The sequence below is a fragment of the Nanorana parkeri genome, unplaced genomic scaffold, assembly GCF_000935625.1.
Source record: "Nanorana parkeri isolate BGI_ZX_2015 unplaced genomic scaffold, ASM93562v1 scaffold1159, whole genome shotgun sequence".
Taxonomy (NCBI): Eukaryota; Metazoa; Chordata; class Amphibia; order Anura; family Dicroglossidae; genus Nanorana; species Nanorana parkeri.
Window position 1 is genome coordinate 431,994 of NW_017307427.1, and position 16,931 is coordinate 448,924.

Here is a 16,931-nt window from a genome sequence, read left to right on the forward strand (position 1 = left end):
GGAGTCCCTCCTTTACATTTGGGTCCGTATTTAAGTCTGTCCTTTTGAGGGACACAGTCCGTTCTAAAAAATCTTTGTCAAACCCTGTTGCTCCCCTTTCAGTCATCATATCGGGTCGTGACGAGTCTTTCTGTCTAGGGTCAATGTGACTATCTGCATGTCTTTGATTGGAGGTGAAGTTGGGGTTTCTGGGATTTTTATTTCTGTATCTCTGTTTCTGGGAACGGGTGTTATATCCCTTTAAAGAGACGGAGCTCGAGTCTTCTGCCGAGGACGGACAAGATTCCGTCCCTTCGGATTGGGACCCGGCTCCGTCTCTTTCTGTAATTGTATGTTTAAAAGTTTGGGGTTTAAACTTGTCCCATCTACTATTTTTATTTCGATGTTCCCATTTGTAGGCTCTTTCCTGAAGGTAAGTATACTTGTCCCGTTCAAATTTATGTTCTTTCCTCTCCACTAGGTCTCTATTGTAATTCTCTATTTGTTGTTCGAGAGTTTTCATAGACTCATCAAATTCAGCTGACTGTCTAAAGCCCTCCAGTTCCAATACTAGATCTTGAATTTGTATATTAACCCGTCTGAGGTCCTCATCATAGTACTCTGTTAACATTGTCAGCATGTTTCTGGTACATGTATTGAAATTCTGCTCCCATTTCGTCTTGAATTCAGTTGAAATGTCCCTTATATTGGGAAAGACCTGTAATCCTAAACCCTGTGGGCATATGTCATGTTCCATATATTTCTCTAGATACATGTAAATAAGTTTTTAAAAAAACAGTGTTCATCTAAGACCTATTCATGATTGAATCTCTCCTGCTGCTAGCATATTCAACACTTGTGTATTCTCTGCAATATCTTCATTCTTGCAGGAAATCCTCCAGTCAGTGCTCTTTTTCTGCAGTAAATTTGGGCCTAGCCTTGCTTTTCCTGCTGCTTGCCAAGTTTAGACTGCTGTGCCATCTGCGATCTCTTACTTCTTGTAGAAAAACACCTGTCTGCACACTTGGTTTGCCAGATTCGCTCATCACTAGTAGAAGAGAAATAAAATCAACAGGTAATAACACAGCTGTATGATTTTGCAACAGACTGAACAATGTTGTCACCGTATTACAGGAAGTGGAAAATCTTTATATATCTACTGACAGGATCTACAGGTAATTAATGTATGTTACAAGGGACTCACAAAAACAATAAGTGCTGTGTTATTGCTAGGGACAGACTGCATCATGTATATCTTTTTTATATTGCCCATAGTTCCGCTTAAAGCTAATGTAATGGCAGGTTGTATTTGGCATAGAATATTGAAGAATCTTCTTTTAACATTCTATATCTTAGACTTATAAATCTAATACTGAAAACATGAAATGTGTATATTTTTTCATGTTCTGTAATAAAAAATGTAGCCAGTGAAATACAGTATGTCTGTTATGAGCTCATTTTCCTTACATTGATGTTAAGCGGGAGGTTTGGCTATAATCCATCCACTTTGTTTTCCCTGAAATCCAACACACATTTCAGGCTTGGCTTTACACTGAAAGATTCCAGTTGCAAAATTCAATTTTCGATAAATTGTTCCATCTTCAGATAGTTTTTCACTAATTCTACCAATTGTATCACAGTTGCTGGTTGTTTTGTGCCCTGGGGATGTTATTAAATAATGGAAAATAGTTTAAAGGTAAAAACTGCACTCGTTATCACCTTATCAAGAAGTTTGGAGCCTGAATATATGTGGAAGACATAACAATTTAAAATATAAGTTTGTAGTATTCTAGGAATACAGCTGAACATTCTGTACAGGATATATTTGTAAAAATAACTGTTATTAATTAGTTGGCATTTTATTGATTACAATTATTTATATAATAAGTAGAGGGAAACATCTCTTGATTTTTTTTTTCTTTTCTATCACATCCAAAAAACAGAAGTAAGACATACTAATATGCATTTTCTTTTAATGTGTTCCCCCTGGTTGAAAGTCCTACTCCATAAATGCAGACAAAGGCCCTCTTTTCAGATACTGCTTAAGGATATAATACATTGGTTTCTAAAACCTAAATTCTAATAATTCAAATTACAGTATGCTGAAATGGTTACTCAGGAACCCATGAAGCAAACAGTATACACATCTCTATTACATTTAAACACAGTGCATATTATTTAATACATATGACTCTTGTATTTTCTGTTTTGGTCCACTTAATTTGTTCAGTGAGTTGGCTAACACTTACAGGGTTATTCACACAGGGTGGAGAGTTTGGAGAAGGCAGAAGTGAACAACCTAGGACGACATACTGTAGCTGAACTGGAAAGTGAGCTGAATTGGATAATTTTTCCAAATCAGCCTTTTTGTTCCCTTTTTCTGCCTTCTCCAAACTCTTCACCCTTTTGTGAATAGCTGTGTGAAGCTGGCCATACACCTATAGATTATCTGCAGAATTATTATGGTCAGATGGAAAAAGTACAATAGATTCCTCCATCTACGCTAAACTGTGTGGATGGAGGAATCTCCCGCTCGGCCAAGCTTCAGTATCTTGCTAGTCGGTCCCGCTGGCTCTCAAAATACCTGACCGATGCCTGCATCCAATCAGATTGTTCAGGTATTTTGACAGCCAGCGGGGCCGACTAGCATGATACTGAAGCTTGGTCCAGTGGGAGATTCCTCCATCTACACAGTTTAGAGTAGATGGAGGAATCTGTTGCACTTTTTCCATCTGACCATAGAAATCTGCAGATAATATATAGGTATATGGCCAGCTTTAGACTTGTATTGATTGTAAGAAGGAGCAGTACAATGCACAACCCCTTCGTAGCAGTGGAAAGTAAGAAGCAGGGACTGTGCATGTAATATGCAAACACAGCAGTCAACATGCACATATATAATTACAAACTATACACAGAAACAAGGTTTTAAAAACAATAATACACATTCATAAGATGATATATATCAAGTTGACCTTTTTTACATGTAAAAAACAAAAACTTTTCTCTAAAGTGGACTTGAACTCAAAAGGTTAAGATATATTATTTTACAGGGAACACTTAGAAATGTAAATTGTACCTAAGCAGTTTTCTGAATGATTTACCTATTGTCTTGAATTTCTCCTGAAACACAGCTGTATATCTGCAGTGTGAGATCATCTAAGGCACTGTGCCTCTAACAGATATTTTTGGTGTGTGATTTGGTGATGTCACAACTCTGCTGCTCACTGTTCTTGCTGGAGAGGAAGCTGCACCTGAAGACCAGCATTGCAAGATTCTCTCTGCTCCTACTTTATTTATTCTGTGAATTTGGGATTTCTCCACCTCTCTTGATGCTTCTTTAACTTTACCCCAGCACTAATCAGATCACCAGTCATCAGAGATAGCTCTCATATGACAAAGAAAATCCTGTTTTGCACGGCGGTTGCCTCCACGCAGAGACACAGTGTAGAACAAGCCATGGTAAGGCAGTAAAGGGTAAGAGATCATCTGCAGGGCGCCTATAGGCACTACTGGTGACTAGTGTTTTGGCCACTTCTTGTCTTTTCTAGGCACAACTTCCAGGTCCTCTTTAAAGAAAACTGACTTACTGCATGTGATTGCTTTATTGCTCAGTAGAAAACAATATATTTTGGCTCTACATAAATAGGTAAAAACACATCCAGTTTATTTCAAGATATTTTCATTGTGATGTATTTATACAGTAAATAAACATAGGAGAGATAAAGGGGGTGATTTACTAACCTAAACACACACACACACACCAGGTGTGTGTGATTTTCACACAGCAAAACTTATTTATCAACCAAAAAGTCTCTAAAAGCATATTTCCACTAATGCCATATATGGAAAAATCATGCACATGATGCATATATAATGATGCTTCACAGTTTAGACAAAAATGGTTAGCTCATGCATTTACATTCCTGCATTCATCAACGCAAGCAACATAACATAGAGCTAATTTACACAACATCACCTTGCAATTCATTGCAGGGCTTTGCACAACACACCTGCTGGGTGTGTACACACTACAAAGGTGTTTCGATTCCTCCCATAGATCATGCTGGGAGTGAACACACTACAGAGGTGTATACACGTTCGTGGTGTGTTTAAAAGGTTAGTAAATCAACCCCAAAGGCTTTGTGAAGAATAAAAAAGTTTATCCTAGCAAGATGCAGGAAAAAGTCAACTAAAATAAAGTAATGGAGCACACAATAAATAGAGAACAATAGAGGAAATGTCATACCTCTATTGCATTGCTGAAATTGTTTGACATTGGTGCCTCCATTGAACTTTTTTAGTACTACAAAGACTTAGGGATATTGTCCACAAAAATACACATGTTTTGCAATACTTAAGAATGATTCAACTTCTTGCCTGCAAATAACTGTGTGCCAAGGACGTTAGTGGGGATTTAAGCTTTGTTCAAGTGGATAACAAGTGGGAAAGATAATTTAGTTGGCTAATACTGTGGTTTCTCTTGATTTATACTGTAGAATGATTTTCGTGTCACTGAATGAAGCAATATCTACACAAGGTGCCTCGGTAATCCTGGCTATGCAGCAGGTAGATAGTGAAACAAATCTTGTTTAGTGTTTAATACATAGATGAAAATACATGGTAATTGAAACAATGGTAGGAGAGACCAGTTTTATGAACTGGCATGACAGTTGATTTGTCTTATTTTTGCTTTGGTAAGATTTATAGTATTGGAATTCAGACTATGTTTCCAAAACATTAGTTGGTCATATTTTCCATGTTAGACAACCTGCTGTAGTCTTGCCTTTCACAATTCTGGCTGCAATCTTTTGCATATTACCTATACTTCTTGTCTGCACCAATATACAGTAGATGCCAGATATATGTCAAAGGTGCTTCAACTATGTCAAAGGTTCTTCAACCCTATCCTGGTGTCTCATTGAGCAAAACAACTTCAGAAGTCACAATGTTTGCTTGGAGGAAGACTGAAAAGACCAGCAGCCTTGTTCATGGACCAAGATCCTAGGTAACTGGGGTTTGCATCCTTTTGTCAGAGTAGACATTCACAGAGAATAAGGAAAGCCTCTCCTTCTCAGAACACACACCGAACTCTAAAGTTCTGTGGAAAAAAACTGTCAAAGTAATGTGACTAACTCCCCTCCAATCATGGATCTCTTTCTGCTCCAGTAGGCAGAGAGAACTTTATGAGATTCTGCCATACACCATGGTCTGTATTTTATCGAAGGGATGGGCCTTGGTGTGCATAGTGAAGTGGAGCATAGCTCACTTCTTTACCTTCTCCCACAGTCCTACACCTCATCTCTATGAATCCACATCATATATTGAACAATGATCTATTGATTTTATGATGTTATCTCTCTAAGAATAAATGCAGAACAACATTTTATGTGTGCATGCCCAAGTGGAGCTATTATTGTAGTAGCTGAAGCAGTTTTCACAAAAATTAGGATTTCCTCAATGAAAGATGAGCAGAGGCACCTGGAGTCCAAGAAAGAGTTTTGGATACTTTCTGTTATAAAAATTTATTTTGCCAAACAAGGAGTTTGGGTACACCGTCAACGCATTTCGTGGTACTGTTCCACCATTTCTTCAGGAAGGTGTATGACTGGGCTAGACATAAACAGATATATGTGTAATGTATAACATATAACTTGTATAATGTACAGTGGTTAAAATTTGTTTGCGATCAGCATAAAAATATGGTGATCATAATAAATAACAGTAAAAAAAACTATGACTAAAGTATAAAAAGGTCACAGATTTAAGATTAATTCCCAAGAGAGGATAAAAAACATCAACATAAAATAACATTTTTGAAAATATGATAAATATATAACATGGGTGAGCATATGTTTATCCAAAAATTCATCTAGAAGGTATAATAAAAAAAGTGAAAAAATATTATTGTACTCTCAATCTTGATTGCACTGACATACTTGTGTAATCCTTGCGGCATTCGGCTCGGCTATTCTGCTCGCTACCTCCAAGGCAGCGAGCAGAATAAAAAAATGTAAGTAAAAGAAAAAAAATTTTAAGCAAATAATAAAAAAGTAAGGAAAAGGAATGAAAAAACAACATGGGGTCCCCCTCCCAAACCATACCAGACCCTTTCGGTCTGGTAGGAAAGTTAGTAGGGGCCCCAAGTTAAAAAAAAGTGCGTGGGGTTTCCCTCCAAAGTCATACCAGTCCCTTTATGTCTGGTAGGAATTTAAAGGAGGAATCCCACCCTAAAAAATTAAATGTGGGGGAAAAATGTGGAGTCACCCTGAAATTCCCAACCAAAACCCTGATCCGAGCACAGGCCGGGCAGGAAAGGGGGGGGGGGGGGGGACTACATGCCCTTGGCACTGGGACGGTGCTTTTCCAGAGTCGCCCCTGAAAAAGCACCTTGTCCCCATGTGAGTGGGGACAAGGGCCTCTTCCCCCATAAGCCCTGGGGCGTTGGTTGTGGGGGCCTGTGGGAAGGAGGGCTTATTTGCATTGTGGTACCCCTTTAATAGATGTGGCCCCCCCCTTGTGAATGAGAAAGGGGTACTTGTACCCCTACTCATTCACTAAAGAGTTAAACAAAATGTAAATAAATGGACCAGACTTTTGAAAAAAATCATTTAATTGAAAAAAAATCTTTGACAATTCCTTTATTAATAAAAAAGATATCCCAAAAATTGATTCAATTACATAATCCCGGGGTCAATCCTGATGCCCAGCATCGTGAACGATGACTCGTTGAAATAAAAAAAAAAACCGATGCCCACCAACCCAACTGCACACGACAAACTCCAGTCCCAGAATGAAGAATCTAACAGATGCCAGGTAAAAATAATCAATTGGGCAGAGCTAGCGGTGAGATCACCGCTAGCTCCACCCAGCTGTCTACATTTGGACAGCACCTGCCAGAGTCTTCTAGCAGGTCCCGGACAAATGAAAACAACTGGACGTAGCCAGGCATGACATCACATCTGGCTCCGCCCAGTTGTCAGTTGCAGGGAAAATAACCAGGTGAAAGCAAAATAAAAATAAGTACAATAAAATAGAAAAATAATGCGGCCACCAAGAACTGGTAAGCTGCACTATATCATATATTTGTTTTGGGATTTCTGAGACACGTTAAAAATAAATGGTAGGTTAAAAAATGTAAGTGTCTGTATATTTTGACATATCAAAATGTATTATTTTAGCTGCAAAGTCACTGATAGGACTGTCTAGAAAATAAGGACACTGACTAATCTAAAGATTAGGCTAGCACCTCAACCAGGTGCTAAAGATAAACAGCAGAATGAAAGTTGTTTCTCTCCTATCTACTGTATTTAATTGCAAAATTCCATGTTCGACTAGAGTGTACCTTTAACAAAAAGAAAAAACCTGTTTTACCTTCTTGTATGCAATCTCTGTGCATCTGCAATCACCTGCAGCATTGTGCTACGTCCCATTATGCTCAATAATCTCAAAGAATGTATTTGACGAAGAGTGTTCTCTGTGGCAGATCTCATGCGTCAGTGTGTGCTCTGTAGAAGTCTTTCACGTTGCACTCCATGTTCTCATAAAAAAAAGATATTTTCGCTTTATGAATCATATAGAGAATCTGCGATCTGACTCATAGATTATAAAAAAAAAAAAATAGCACCGTGCATAGAATACAATATTGACCTTGTAGGAATTATTATATACTGTAGCAACAAGTGACATATAGTTTTATCATAACCTTTATGAATGAATGGGAAAATCTGTCAGATGTCAGAATGGGTCAAAACTAGTTCTGAATGGCCCGAGATCTCAGGGGTATTCAACTATTATAACTATTTTTTATTTCTTCTCTTATTACAGGTCATGCATTTGATGTTTGATGGTTATCTTTACATTCAGCACTAAAGGGTCAGTCCAGCTACAACTGATATTTAAGTTTTGTGTAGAACAAATCGGTTCACACTTAATAAGAGTTTTTTGCCTTCTTCTGGAACAACGATGGGTTTAGGTTTGATCTATTTTTGTCTTTTGTTTGAACTTGATAGACATTTATCTTTTTCAACCTGACTAATTATGTAACCTCAAAATGGTCACTCAAAACAAAAGGTTCAAAGTCTTACAGTTCATTTTTTTTAGGCCTTAGAAGAAAAGCCTGTCCCCTGTCAGCATGCTGTAGAGACGGATCCTTGCTCTCTGTGTGGAAGCAGTGGTCTCTCTGTGAAGGACTGTCGTGCCCTTTGCTGAATCAGATATTAATAATACCTGGTGATCCTGTCATTAGGGCTTGTTAAAGTGACACTAGCTCATGAGGTAAATTTTTAAAAATACATTCAAGTACCTTAACTATTAACAAAAATGTATCTTATTTGTGTATTAATCGGCTGTAGACCCTCAAATCATCTCTAAATTGGTGCTGACACTGTCCTTCCTTCTGGAGGGTGGCTACTTTTGTTCCCCATGCTCCCTGTGTGTGTTGTAAAGTAGATACCACTCTAAGCTTGCTCCGCTGATGGACTACAATCTCACCTTTAGCTAGCTAATTTGTAATTGAAGTGATTGTCTATCACTGGAAGGCATTACTGAAAGTAGCTACTGTATTTTTCGCTCCATAAGACGCATTTCCCCCCCTAAAGCCGGGGGGAAATGTGTGTGCGTCTTATGGAGCGAATCCCTAGTTTTTTGTACATTTAGCCCTGCTAAAGCAGAGCTAAACGTACAGTGGAAGCCGCTGCTAGTTTAATACAAGCGATCTATTCAGATCACTTGTATTAAAACCGAGTTGCAGCGGCGTGATTTTTGGGTCCCCCGCTCCTCTGTGGGGACCCGTGACCACAGGATTGGAGCTCACCATAGAGCCCCTAGAGCCCCTAGAGCACTATGTAATCACAGCGCCACCTGCCTCAGCCGTCACTTACTGCAGCTTCTGTCACAGCTTCTGTCACAGAAACTGTGACAGAAACGGCCTGCGTCCTATTTACCGGTGCGCCTTATGGAGCGCAAAATACGGTATATAATAATATATATATCATAGAGACTAAAAGTGAAAAAGTTCCTACTTTCTTTGCTGCTTACCTTTACAGTAGGGAAGCTCAGATACCATGTACCGTACTCGGTACCAGTACAAGTACAAGCACATATACTTTTCCAGCTCCAAGACTAGACTAGAGAAAATTTAAAAAGTTAGGAGGCAGCTGTCATTGTTATGGAGCATACGGAGCTCCTGGGATTTGTGCATTTCTGTTTTAATGTATGATATTTTTAAATAAATATATATAAGGGATGCACCGATACCATTTTTTCAAGTACAAGTACTGATACTTTTCCAAGTACTCACAGATACAAGTACTGATACATTTTTGTTTATTGTCATATGACAATCTTTCTAAAACAATACAGACTAAGGATTTCAGTCCCAGCTGCAACCCTGGTAGTTCTCGTGAAAATGCCAAGTATCAGCACTGGTATCTGAACATCTCTAGTTTACAGTCACACATATCTGGAATTTAAGTGTCCTTTTTACCAGAATTTAAGCTTAAACTGCCAAATAAAGTTACAGAATACAGAAATAAACCCTCTCAAATGGCTAATTCTGTAGCTACCTAGCTACCTATCCGAGAGTTCTACAATATTATGCTGTATACTGTAGCTGCGTTGTATTGTATTTTATCTCAGTGTAACATTTACAATATCAAGTCAAGAAAAAAAAAATGTATTGTTTTTTTTTAAAATCTATTGTATTTGTAGCCCTGATAAAATGGGTCTTTTGAACCCCCAAACTGGTTGGCTTTTTATGAGAAACCTACAATAATAAACTGTATTTGGATTGGTGAAACTTCATGGCTTCTAATTTTTTGTACTTGAGACTTCTGTTCCAAGGATCTAGTGCATGATGATGACTTATCAGGTTGCTACCTGAACATTTTAAGCAACTCCATACCCATTTTAGACATTACCAAAGTAAGGGTCCAGTGCACCACCATCTTGTCTTTTTACATGCTTACCAAATTGCAATTACCTTGGCAAGCAAAATGGCTACCATTAGTGCATATTTTGTTTTGTTTTTTTGTCTGGAGTTCAGCTTGATATTCTTTTATGGGATCATATGTGTTTATTACATATGCAGTGTGTACTTCCTATGGCTTTATTTTGCTGTCTGTCTTCAATAAAAAAAATGTATCAGTCTGATTAGACTGACTGAACACAACAGACTCTCTCTGTTTATTTCAGCAGTTGTTTAGCATGGTTGTTTATTACTGAAGTTGATACACAGAAAGTCACTAAAATCTACAGATCTATGCACGGCAATGTAAAAATATGAATATTACATCAAACTGTGAATGGTAGTTTCCCCCCAGTCTTTGTTGCCAGTCTTCCCACAAAAGGTCTCTTTGTTTTTTTTTTTGCTACTTGAAATATAAAATGCTTTTTAAAAAAAAATCTAAATAAAATACTTACAAAAAATTAATTGAATTATCCATAGCACGTCCATTTATTTGAGGGCTTCTAGAAGGCTCTGTGCTGGTGTTATTTAATTTCTGTCCAAGTAACCATTACTCAGGAATCCTTTTACCTTTTTTATTTTTTAATGCCTGACTTTGTTCCCGTCGGAAGGATTGAGACCTGGAAGCAAAGGCCACGTAATGAATAAAACACGTAGACTATGACTCAAAACACACAAAGGATATATTATCTTGCCTTGTTCATGATAAAAGATGTAAACCTGAGACTTGACAAGTGGATGTCTGGAAACTAAAAGCTAGTTCTCCCAAAAACTTTTTTTCAATTACAGAAGAACTCCTTAAAAATGTAGGTAAATCCCAACAATGCACTTCTATTATTTGCTCCCTTTTGGACTAATAAATATGCCATTAAAAGCCCATACAAAGAGAAATAAAGCTGGCTGCACACTGGATTCCATTGGAATAGTTTATTGAAGCTTGTACCGCTTCATTGGTGTCCTCCCTAAGGTCCGCCCCTCTAATGCATTTCACCCAATCACGGGCCCTTTCCCAAGCCCGTGTTTGGGTGAAATGCATTAGATGGGTGGACAATCACACCAGTGATGTGGTACTAGCTTCAATAAGCTATTCCAGCATAATCTGGTGTCCAGCCAGCTTTTCTTCTGTTTGTTTGGGCTCATATTGGAGTGAGGATGTGCTCCCAGTGGCAAGCACCTGGCTCATTCCTTTCCAAAGCCATGAAGGAGTGGTGCCTCTTTCCTGGGGTGACAATCATGCTTCTCATTGAGTGAATGTGGTCATGGTAGGACAGGAAGTGTGTTTTTGGCAGGTGATTATAAATTAAGGAAAAGAAACCTGAAAAAATAAAATTAATGCCACCAAATCTATGGATGGGTAAGCTGCTTCACGTCCGCATTTGAATTTGTGCGATTCTATATCTGGACATCATGTTAATGAGCACTTTATGATGCTATTGCTGTCTGCATAGCCTTTTATGGGTTTGCATAACCGTATAGTTTCCATGCAGCATTCAAGCTTAAGTTTGATTCACATCAGTCTTGTATATGACTTACTGATTAACATATTGCTCTCCCTGGATGATATGCAGCCCTCTGTTCAGTACTGACTGTTCGGACAAGATTTGGATTGCACATATCAATAGCAGGAGTGCAATATTCTTTATTGTATCAAGCAAACTTGTTTCCATGTGGCAGATTCATGCACTGAGCAATGTTAGATGGATTCAATAAGAAAGATGTACACAGTGACTAATCCAATATGGCTTTATTGGCATTTTAATGCTTACCATCATTCAAACTATTATTATCATCTTATTATTAAGGATTGGATTCATTGTATACTACCTACAAAGGCAAAAGTGGATTTATAATACACTGGGGGGAATTTATCAAAACTGGAGCAGAGAGACGAGATCTGGGGATCAGTTTTACATATGCTCAAATAGCGAGACTTCATGACTTCACCTTTAAATCCTCCATTCACACGAAAGTCCAGGAATCCGGATTTAAACTACTAACTCGGTGGTACAGAACCCCACAACTCCTTCACTCAATGTACCCTTCGGTACCTGACAGTTGTTGGCACTGTCAAGAAGCTCCAGGAGATTTACGTCATATCTTCTGGACTTGCCCCAGAGTGACCCCATTTTGGTCCGCAGTTAAGTCACTTCTAGGCAAATTTACCGATAGGGAAATCCCACAAGATCCAGCCTTTTTTCTCCTTCACCACAACTCCCTCTCAAGGAAAAGCTATAAGTCGTCTATTCTACCACACCTCCTGAATGCAGCACGTTGTTGCATCCCGGCTTGGTGGAAATCGACCCAGACGCCCACGGTGTCCATGTGGCTTCATAAAGTTGGTGAGGTGGAGAGAATGGAGGACCTGGTCTGGTCTGGACGAGGCCAACATGCTAAGCACTGCAGGACATGACCATATTGGACCGCTTTTACGCAGACGACCGAATACAATACCCTGTTGCAGGGTCCCCTCTAGAGGTAGGCCGCGACCGAACAGGTAGAGACGGCGGCCCGGGAACTAGTGCCTTGCCCCCAGGTCACCTAACCTCATTCCCGCCCTATCCCCCTCCATACCTCTTCACAGCTCCTCTCCCCTGCCTGCCCCGCTCCCCTCCTTCTCCAAATGTTAGTATCCAACACCCCCTCCCTTTCTAGAACCTGGCCCCACACCCACCCTTCCTCTTTGGTAATATCCCTGTGGTCTGTTTAGATAGCCGACAGTGGAGGATGGAGTGGCGGGTGCCGGCGCTTGGCCTTTTGGTTATACCTGGGCCCGCGACGGTACGCGGCGACTTCCTCCACCTTCAGATACACCTACTTATTGTTTCCACACGATCCCCGTATACTTCTATGTGTATATGACTTCCTGAGTATCATTTGCTGGAAGTCGAGATAGTTACCTGACAAATGGCTGTCGTGTAGGCTCCAAACGATGAAGACATTACAACCACAGAATATGCTGCTGCAATGTTTATGTATCACACTGTTTATTACCGGTATTACCTGTATTACCTGTATTACATATATCTATCCTTCTCTTTTGTTTGGAAAAGACGGAAAACTTTTGAAAACTTTGAAATAAAGAATTTATTTAAAAAAAAAACTGGAGCAGAGAGAATCTGGAGTGCAAACCTGCTCCAGATTTTGTCTGCTCCAGTTTTGATAAATACCCCCACTGTCTGTCCAAAAAAAAGTCACACACGTTAATATTGTGTTGGACCACTGTTAGCTTTGATTACGGCACGCATTCACCATGACATCATTTCCATAAGCGTATACAATGTCAGAACATTTATTTATGTCCAGAGTTGCATTCATTTTTCACCAAAATCTTTTAGCGATGATGGGAGAGTCGGACCACTGCATAAAGTCTTCTCCAGCACATCCCAAAGGTTCTCAATGGGGTTAAGGTCTGAACTCTGTGGTGGCCAATCCATGTGTGAAAATGATGTTTCACGCTCCCTGAACCACCATTTCACAATTTGAGCCCGATGAATCCTGGCATTATCATCTTGGAATATGGCCAATGTGCCATCAGGAAAGAAAAGATCAATTGATGAAAAAACCTTGTCATTCAGTATATTCAGGTAGGCAGCTGACCTAATTTTTTGGGCACATAACAGTGCTAAACCTAGACCTATTATACAATGAAATGCTCTGACCTATTTGCTTAGCTAAATCCAGGTGGTGACTTTTCTTTTGCACAGGCGTTATATGTAACAACATAGAATGAAACAATGTAACTTTTTTCATATACCTTTCAGACCACAGGTTGTTTGCTTTATACAATTAATTCTTAATGACATTTTGTAGCCTCATGATTATTACCCTTCTAGTTTTGAAGGAATCTGAAATCTTGGCTTTTTCGTTGTTTTCTTTGAAGATATTGATTTGTTTAGATTTATGGATTTTTTGTTTTGGAACGAAACCCCACTATAAAATTTAAATGTATGTAGGATTAGGGTACATGTTAATACATTAATCATTTTTCTATTGATTGTTATTTAAAGATGTTTGACTGACTGCAGCGTGCTTTTAAGGTTCCTTTTTTTTTCTCTTTATATTTTTATTACTATAAGTAAACACATTCAACAGAAATGCAAGATGTAGCATAACATATACTGGTGTACAGTAGGATTTAAATAAAGAATGTGCACATATCATGTAAATATAGGTAATATGAAGATAAACCATGGACACATGGAAGTTGCAGATAAGATGTTGATGGGACTTACTTCCATATATCCATGGTCATGTTACAGTCGATGCACCTAATGAGGAAACAAGTGGGGTATGTTAATAAGGTAGAGTAAACCATTAAACAACAATAAAAAGAAAGGAGCAAAGTAATTAAGATGGAGGTATTTGGGCATAACAATTAGGATTTAAGGTTCCTTTTTTGTTTCCCAATTAAGCAATTTGTGATATAAGGACTGTACAGCGTGCTGTATAATATAGTTTTGTCACTGGTTTGCTCAAGCTAATAGCCCTTTGTATAACACTTTAAGAAAACATGAAAACATGTCTGAAAACATGTCATAGGGTCAGGTTAAGAGCCCTCAGAACTACCGTAATTTTTTAATGATAAAAAGCAAAGCTGACCCCTTGCCAGTTACAAAGCAGTTTCCAACCAGCTAAAATTAGATTACAAATGAGAGCACTATGTTAATCTGGGTGGAGTTATAGTTGGCTCTCACCGCAGTATTGTATTGCACTAGAACTTGTTACCTGCCCAAAGTTTACAGAACAGTACTTTTTCAATTGAAAAAAACAAAACAAAAAGAAGGGACAAAAATAGCCATTCATTTTCCACATTTATTGCAGAATTCTGTGTTCTGTCTGAAATCTGCAACTCTTCTGGAATTAAGGGAAACAAAAATGTTTAAATTTGATTGGTGTCTGGTTCAACATGAACCGTTAAGAGTAACATTAGCTAAAGGGAAACAGAAAACAAGCAATAAGAAAAACAAAGACAAACAAAAAATTTATTAGAGAGGCATACAACTGGATTTCCATTAGCAGTATCCAAAAAGTGTACTTTGCAGGCACTCAGTTTAAATAAATAAAAAGCATTTGATGTCTTCCTACGAAAAAAAACACATTAACTTTTAAAAAGTTAGACAGTAATAATATGATGTCTAGACTGGCAGGGTTATTCACTAAAGGGTGAAGAGTTTGGAGAAGGCAGGAGAAGTGAACAATCTAGGCCAAAATAGCTGAACTGGAAACATTCTCCAATTCAGCTCACTTTCCAGTTCAGCTATGTTGTCCTAGATTGTTCACTTCTCCTGCCTTCTCCAAACCTTTCACCCCTTTGTGAATAACCCTGTAAATCTCCCATGTAGCAAACACTATCTGCTTTGCCGTGGTTCACCAGTATAAGTATGTATAGTTTGATCATAAATGAAAGGGAGACAACTTCCATGTAAGGAAAATAGCCTTCAAGATGCACGCAGAAGCAGTCTGCCACATAATGGCTAATGAAAGAAAAAGAAAAAGAAAAAGATGGAAAACACCCTGGGGGGGATTTATCAAAACTGAAGCAGACAGAATCTAGAGCAGTTGCCTATGGCAACCAATCAGCATCTCTCTTCAGTTTTTTCAGTTAAGATTTGAAAATGAAGGAGAGAAGCTGATTGGTTGCCATGCTCAGCTGCTCCAGATTTTGTTTGCTCCAGTTTTGATAAATTCCCCTCAATGTATTTCACAGGTCATTCATGCTTGCAAACCCTGATACACATAATATGTTAATGTTTCTTGTTCATGGTTCCTGTAAATTTAAAGTCTATCTCTGACCAAAATTTTCAATGCCTCCATATGCTTTTACCATTCATTTAAAAAAAAAAAAAGCAGTTAATCACGCAACTGAACCTGCCACCACATGTTGTAGACCGGTGATCCAGCAGGACAGTCCATGACTACCACTGGTCAGTCTTGTTTCTAACCCTCATTGTAACATTATCATGTTCCTGCCGTCACCGGCAGGTGCTAGACCAGGGGTGGGCAATTCTGGCCCTCCAGCTCTTGTGGAATTACAAGTCCCATGAGTCATTGCAAGACTAACAGGGTTATTCACTGAAGAGAGAAGAGTTTGTAGAAGGCAGGATAAGTGAACAATCTAGGGCAACATAGCTGAACTGGAAAGTGAGCTGAATTGGCGAATTTTTCCAAATCTTCTATTTTGGCCTAGATTGTTCACTTCTCCTGCCTTCTCCAAACTCTTCACCTTTTAGTGAATAACCCTGTTAAAGTTACAGGCATGACTCCAAAAGACAACGGCATGTTGGGATTTGTAGTTAAAGCACAGCTGGAGGGCCGTAGCTTCCCACCCCTGTGCCAGACAATGATAGGTAACTGTCCACATCACCCAGGCAGCCACATGGACACTCAAAAAAAAGACCCTCCTACTCTGCAGCCCAATAGATAAAAAATAATGATTCCCTCCCCACTTGCTTTTACCATTCCTTTGAGAAAAATCAGTTAATCGCTCACCTGACTCTGCCATCACATGTGGTGGCACCTCTTCCAGGAACAAAGACTGGTGATCCAGCATGTCAGTCTAGTCCTGCCACTGACCAGTCTTGTTTTTGCTACTCACTGTTACTTCATAATGACCTTGCCGTCATCTTCAGCTACTAGATAACTAGAGGGAAGTGTCCACATCACTCAAGCAGCCACAGGGACACTTAAAGCAGGACCCTCCTACTCTGCAGGCCAGTAGATAGAAGAATCGGGCCCTGGTGCATCATGTGATCAAAATTTCAGGTATTTAAAAAAAAATACAACTAGGCAATTAGCTAAAAGGAAGTTGGGGGCCTTACTGGCCTTGAACACCCCTTAATATTTCCAACTCTATTTCCAGTGTGCATAAAAGTGGATGTTAATTTAAAAACTGAACCCCAGTTATATATGCATCACATGTTCATACATACAAAATGCAGGTTGTTTATGTATTGACTAAGACAAAACCATTTTCATAAACCTCTGA